This window comes from Hypomesus nipponensis, chromosome 6, assembly GCF_054491055.1.
Source record: "Hypomesus nipponensis isolate SF chromosome 6, ASM5449105v1, whole genome shotgun sequence".
In the NCBI taxonomy this organism is placed as follows: Eukaryota; Metazoa; Chordata; class Actinopteri; order Osmeriformes; family Osmeridae; genus Hypomesus; species Hypomesus nipponensis.
In genome coordinates this window covers 1,195,001-1,200,000 of record NC_140366.1, presented here as the reverse complement: position 1 = coordinate 1,200,000, position 5,000 = coordinate 1,195,001, and the positions used below count along the sequence as shown (strand labels likewise).

Genomic DNA, 5,000 nt, shown 5'->3' with positions numbered 1-5,000 from the left:
TGCATATTGCAAGATTTCAGTTTCTAAGTGAATGAGCAAAAGAGCATACAGCACCTGGTATTCCCAGGCGGTCTCCCATCCAAGTACTAACCAGGCCCAACCCTGCTTAGCTTCCGAGATCAGACGAGATCGGGCGTTGCCAGGCTGGTATGGCCGTACGAAATAAGTTGACAACCATAGGCTACTTATCCATATACAGATTTAGCAATTGACAATGCAAGGTGGTCTCTCTCTCTCTCTCTCTCTCTCTCTCTCGTGTCAAAATGAAAACAGCTTCCAGCCCCTTTCATGAAGGACTACTTGTGCATATTGCAAGATTTCAGTTTCTAAGTGAATGAGCAAAAGAGCATACAGCACCTGGTATTCCCAGGCGGTCTCCCATCCAAGTACTAACCTGGCCCGACCCTGCTTAGCTTCCGAGATCAGACGAGATCGGGCGTTGCCAGGCTGGTATGGCCGTACGAAATAAGTTGACAACCATAGGCTACTTATCCATATACAGATTTAGCAATTGACAATGCAAGGTAGTCTCTCTCTCTCTCTCTCTCTCTCGTGTCAAAATGAAAACAGCTTCCAGCCCCTTTCATGAAGGACTACTTGTGCATATTGCAAGATTTCAGTTTCTAAGTGAATGAGCAAAAGAGCATACAGCACCTGGTATTCCCAGGCGGTCTCCCATCCAAGTACTAACCAGGCCCGACCCTGCTTAGCTTCCGAGATCAGACGAGATCGGGCGTTGCCAGGCTGGTATGGCCGTACGAAATAAGTTGACAACCATAGGCTACTTATCCATATACAGATTTAGCAATTGACAATGCAAGGTAGTCTCTCTCTCTCTCTCTCTCTCTCTCTCGTGTCAAAATGAAAACAGCTTCCAGCCCCTTTCATGAAGGACTACTTGTGCATATTGCAAGATGTCAGTTTCTAAGTGAATGAGCAAAAGAGCATACAGCACCTGGTATTCCCAGGCGGTCTCCCATCCAAGTACTAACCAGGCCCGACCCTGCTTAACTTCCGAGATCAGACGTGATCGGGCGTTGCCAGGCTGGTATGGCCGTACGAAATAAGTTGACAACCATAGGCTACTTATCCATATACAGATTTAGCAATTGACAATGCAAGGTGGTCTCTCTCTCTCTCTCTCGTGTCAAAATGAAAACAGCTTCCAGCCCCTTTCATGAAGGACTACTTGTGCATATTGCAAGATGTCAGTTTCTAAGTGAATGAGCAAAAGAGCATACAGCACCTGGTATTCCCAGGCGGTCTCCCATCCAAGTACTAACCAGGCCCGACCCTGCTTAGCTTCCGAGATCAGACGAGATCGGGCGTTGCCAGGCTGGTATGGCCGTACGAAATAAGTTGACAACCATAGGCTACTTATCCATATACAGATTTAGCAATTGACAATGCAAGGTAGTCTCTCTCTCTCTCTCTCTCTCTCGTGTCAAAATGAAAACAGCTTCCAGCCCCTTTCATGAAGGACTACTTGTGCATATTGCAAGATGTCAGTTTCTAAGTGAATGAGCAAAAGAGCATACAGCACCTGGTATTCCCAGGCGGTCTCCCATCCAAGTACTAACCAGGCCCGACCCTGCTTAGCTTCCGAGATCAGACGAGATCGGGCGTTGCCAGGCTGGTATGGCCGTACGAAATAAGTTGACAACCATAGGCTACTTATCCATATACAGATTTAGCAATTGACAATGCAAGGTAGTCTCTCTCTCTCTCTCTCTCTCTCTCTCGTGTCAAAATGAAAACAGCTTCCAGCCCCTTTCATGAAGGACTACTTGTGCATATTGCAAGATTTCAGTTTCTAAGTGAATGAGCAAAAGAGCATACAGCACCTGGTATTCCCAGGCGGTCTCCCATCCAAGTACTAACCAGGCCCGACCCTGCTTAGCTTCCGAGATCAGACGAGATCGGGCGTTGCCAGGCTGGTATGGCCGTACGAAATAAGTTGACAACCATAGGCTACTTATCCATATACAGATTTAGCAATTGACAATGCAAGGTGGTCTCTCTCTCTCTCTCTCTCTCTCGTGTCAAAATGAAAACAGCTTCCAGCCCCTTTCATGAAGGACTACTTGTGCATATTGCAAGATTTCAGTTTTTAAGTGAATGAGCAAAAGAGCATACAGCACCTGGTATTCCCAGGCGGTCTCCCATCCAAGTACTAACCTGGCCCGACCCTGCTTAGCTTCCGAGATCAGACGAGATCGGGCGTTGCCAGGCTGGTATGGCCGTACGAAATAAGTTGACAACCATAGGCTACTTATCCATATACAGATTTAGCAATTGACAATGCAAGGTAGTCTCTCTCTCTCTCTCTCTCTCTCTCTCGTGTCAAAATGAAAACAGCTTCCAGCCCCTTTCATGAAGGACTACTTGTGCATATTGCAAGATTTCAGTTTCTAAGTGAATGAGCAAAAGAGCATACAGCACCTGGTATTCCCAGGCGGTCTCCCATCCAAGTACTAACCAGGCCCGACCCTGCTTAGCTTCCGAGATCAGACGAGATCGGGCGTTGCCAGGCTGGTATGGCCGTACGAAATAAGTTGACAACCATAGGCTACTTATCCATATACAGATTTAGCAATTGACAATGCAAGGTAGTCTCTCTCTCTCTCTCTCTCTCTCTCTCTCTCGTGTCAAAATGAAAACAGCTTCCAGCCCCTTTCATGAAGGACTACTTGTGCATATTGCAAGATGTCAGTTTCTAAGTGAATGAGCAAAAGAGCATACAGCACCTGGTATTCCCAGGCGGTCTCCCATCCAAGTACTAACCTGGCCCGACCCTGCTTAGCTTCCGAGATCAGACGAGATCGGGCGTTGCCAGGCTGGTATGGCCGTACGAAATAAGTTGACAACCATAGGCTACTTATCCATATACAGATTTAGCAATTGACAATGCAAGGTAGTCTCTCTCTCTCTCTCTCTCTCTCGTGTCAAAATGAAAACAGCTTCCAGCCCCTTTCATGAAGGACTACTTGTGCATATTGCAAGATTTCAGTTTCTAAGTGAATGAGCAAAAGAGCATACAGCACCTGGTATTCCCAGGCGGTCTCCCATCCAAGTACTAACCAGGCCCGACCCTGCTTAGCTTCCGAGATCAGACGAGATCGGGCGTTGCCAGGCTGGTATGGCCGTACGAAATAAGTTGACAACCATAGGCTACTTATCCATATACAGATTTAGCAATTGACAATGCAAGGTAGTCTCTCTCTCTCTCTCTCTCTCTCTCTCTCTCTCGTGTCAAAATGAAAACAGCTTCCAGCCCCTTTCATGAAGGACTACTTGTGCATATTGCAAGATGTCAGTTTCTAAGTGAATGAGCAAAAGAGCATACAGCACCTGGTATTCCCAGGCGGTCTCCCATCCAAGTACTAACCAGGCCCGACCCTGCTTAACTTCCGAGATCAGACGTGATCGGGCGTTGCCAGGCTGGTATGGCCGTACGAAATAAGTTGACAACCATAGGCTACTTATCCATATACAGATTTAGCAATTGACAATGCAAGGTGGTCTCTCTCTCTCTCTCTCGTGTCAAAATGAAAACAGCTTCCAGCCCCTTTCATGAAGGACTACTTGTGCATATTGCAAGATGTCAGTTTCTAAGTGAATGAGCAAAAGAGCATACAGCACCTGGTATTCCCAGGCGGTCTCCCATCCAAGTACTAACCAGGCCCGACCCTGCTTAGCTTCCGAGATCAGACGAGATCGGGCGTTGCCAGGCTGGTATGGCCGTACGAAATAAGTTGACAACCATAGGCTACTTATCCATATACAGATTTAGCAATTGACAATGCAAGGTAGTCTCTCTCTCTCTCTCTCTCTCTCGTGTCAAAATGAAAACAGCTTCCAGCCCCTTTCATGAAGGACTACTTGTGCATATTGCAAGATTTCAGTTTCTAAGTGAATGAGCAAAAGAGCATACAGCACCTGGTATTCCCAGGCGGTCTCCCATCCAAGTACTAACCAGGCCCGACCCTGCTTAGCTTCCGAGATCAGACGAGATCGGGCGTTGCCAGGCTGGTATGGCCGTACGAAATAAGTTGACAACCATAGGCTACTTATCCATATACAGATTTAGCAATTGACAATGCAAGGTAGTCTCTCTCTCTCTCTCTCTCTCTCTCTCGTGTCAAAATGAAAACAGCTTCCAGCCCCTTTCATGAAGGACTACTTGTGCATATTGCAAGATGTCAGTTTCTAAGTGAATGAGCAAAAGAGCATACAGCACCTGGTATTCCCAGGCGGTCTCCCATCCAAGTACTAACCAGGCCCGACCCTGCTTAGCTTCCGAGATCAGACGTGATCGGGCGTTGCCAGGCTGGTATGGCCGTACGAAATAAGTTGACAACCATAGGCTACTTATCCATATACAGATTTAGCAATTGACAATGCAAGGTGGTCTCTCTCTCTCTCTCTCGTGTCAAAATGAAAACAGCTTCCAGCCCCTTTCATGAAGGACTACTTGTGCATATTGCAAGATGTCAGTTTCTAAGTGAATGAGCAAAAGAGCATACAGCACCTGGTATTCCCAGGCGGTCTCCCATCCAAGTACTAACCAGGCCCGACCCTGCTTAGCTTCCGAGATCAGACGTGATCGGGCGTTGCCAGGCTGGTATGGCCGTACGAAATAAGTTGACAACCATAGGCTACTTATCCATATACAGATTTAGCAATTGACAATGCAAGGTGGTCTCTCTCTCTCTCTCTCTCTCTCTCTCGTGTCAAAATGAAAACAGCTTCCAGCCCCTTTCATGAAGGACTACTTGTGCATATTGCAAGATGTCAGTTTCTAAGTGAATGAGCAAAAGAGCATACAGCACCTGGTATTCCCAGGCGGTCTCCCATCCAAGTACTAACCAGGCCCGACCCTGCTTAGCTTCCGAGATCAGACGAGATCGGGCGTTGCCAGGCTGGTATGGCCGTACGAAATAAGTTGACAACCATAGGCTACTTATCCATATACAGATTTAGCAATTGACAATGCAAGG

The 5,000-nt window shown here is 47.1% G+C and overlaps 17 non-coding genes across 17 annotated transcripts; all 17 read right to left on the bottom strand.

Annotated features, from left to right (window-relative positions):
- Positions 1–42: 42 nt before the first annotated feature.
- LOC146285669 (5S ribosomal RNA) lies at positions 43–161 on the bottom strand. Its single transcript, XR_014760477.1, has one exon. It is a non-coding gene; the product is annotated as a 5S ribosomal RNA (ribosomal RNA).
- Positions 162–345: 184 nt separating this feature from the next.
- Positions 346–464, bottom strand: LOC146285668 (5S ribosomal RNA). Its single transcript, XR_014760744.1, has one exon. It is a non-coding gene; the product is annotated as a 5S ribosomal RNA (ribosomal RNA).
- A 178-nt stretch (positions 465–642) lies between these two features.
- On the bottom strand, positions 643–761 carry LOC146285667 (5S ribosomal RNA). Its single transcript, XR_014760207.1, has one exon. It is a non-coding gene; the product is annotated as a 5S ribosomal RNA (ribosomal RNA).
- A 182-nt stretch (positions 762–943) lies between these two features.
- LOC146285666 (5S ribosomal RNA) lies at positions 944–1,062 on the bottom strand. The gene has a single exon (XR_014759643.1). It is a non-coding gene; the product is annotated as a 5S ribosomal RNA (ribosomal RNA).
- A 172-nt stretch (positions 1,063–1,234) lies between these two features.
- LOC146285665 (5S ribosomal RNA) lies at positions 1,235–1,353 on the bottom strand. Its single transcript, XR_014760206.1, has one exon. It is a non-coding gene; the product is annotated as a 5S ribosomal RNA (ribosomal RNA).
- A 178-nt stretch (positions 1,354–1,531) lies between these two features.
- On the bottom strand, positions 1,532–1,650 carry LOC146285664 (5S ribosomal RNA). The gene has a single exon (XR_014760205.1). It is a non-coding gene; the product is annotated as a 5S ribosomal RNA (ribosomal RNA).
- Positions 1,651–1,832: 182 nt separating this feature from the next.
- LOC146285663 (5S ribosomal RNA) lies at positions 1,833–1,951 on the bottom strand. The gene has a single exon (XR_014760204.1). It is a non-coding gene; the product is annotated as a 5S ribosomal RNA (ribosomal RNA).
- A 178-nt stretch (positions 1,952–2,129) lies between these two features.
- On the bottom strand, positions 2,130–2,248 carry LOC146285662 (5S ribosomal RNA). Its single transcript, XR_014760733.1, has one exon. It is a non-coding gene; the product is annotated as a 5S ribosomal RNA (ribosomal RNA).
- Positions 2,249–2,430: 182 nt separating this feature from the next.
- Positions 2,431–2,549, bottom strand: LOC146285661 (5S ribosomal RNA). The gene has a single exon (XR_014760203.1). It is a non-coding gene; the product is annotated as a 5S ribosomal RNA (ribosomal RNA).
- A 186-nt stretch (positions 2,550–2,735) lies between these two features.
- Positions 2,736–2,854, bottom strand: LOC146285660 (5S ribosomal RNA). The gene has a single exon (XR_014760721.1). It is a non-coding gene; the product is annotated as a 5S ribosomal RNA (ribosomal RNA).
- Positions 2,855–3,032: 178 nt separating this feature from the next.
- Positions 3,033–3,151, bottom strand: LOC146285659 (5S ribosomal RNA). The gene has a single exon (XR_014760202.1). It is a non-coding gene; the product is annotated as a 5S ribosomal RNA (ribosomal RNA).
- A 188-nt stretch (positions 3,152–3,339) lies between these two features.
- Positions 3,340–3,458, bottom strand: LOC146285658 (5S ribosomal RNA). Its single transcript, XR_014759632.1, has one exon. It is a non-coding gene; the product is annotated as a 5S ribosomal RNA (ribosomal RNA).
- A 172-nt stretch (positions 3,459–3,630) lies between these two features.
- LOC146285657 (5S ribosomal RNA) lies at positions 3,631–3,749 on the bottom strand. Its single transcript, XR_014760201.1, has one exon. It is a non-coding gene; the product is annotated as a 5S ribosomal RNA (ribosomal RNA).
- Positions 3,750–3,927: 178 nt separating this feature from the next.
- On the bottom strand, positions 3,928–4,046 carry LOC146285656 (5S ribosomal RNA). Its single transcript, XR_014760199.1, has one exon. It is a non-coding gene; the product is annotated as a 5S ribosomal RNA (ribosomal RNA).
- Positions 4,047–4,228: 182 nt separating this feature from the next.
- Positions 4,229–4,347, bottom strand: LOC146285655 (5S ribosomal RNA). The gene has a single exon (XR_014760763.1). It is a non-coding gene; the product is annotated as a 5S ribosomal RNA (ribosomal RNA).
- Positions 4,348–4,519: 172 nt separating this feature from the next.
- On the bottom strand, positions 4,520–4,638 carry LOC146285654 (5S ribosomal RNA). Its single transcript, XR_014760762.1, has one exon. It is a non-coding gene; the product is annotated as a 5S ribosomal RNA (ribosomal RNA).
- Positions 4,639–4,820: 182 nt separating this feature from the next.
- On the bottom strand, positions 4,821–4,939 carry LOC146285653 (5S ribosomal RNA). Its single transcript, XR_014760198.1, has one exon. It is a non-coding gene; the product is annotated as a 5S ribosomal RNA (ribosomal RNA).
- Positions 4,940–5,000: the final 61 nt, after the last annotated feature.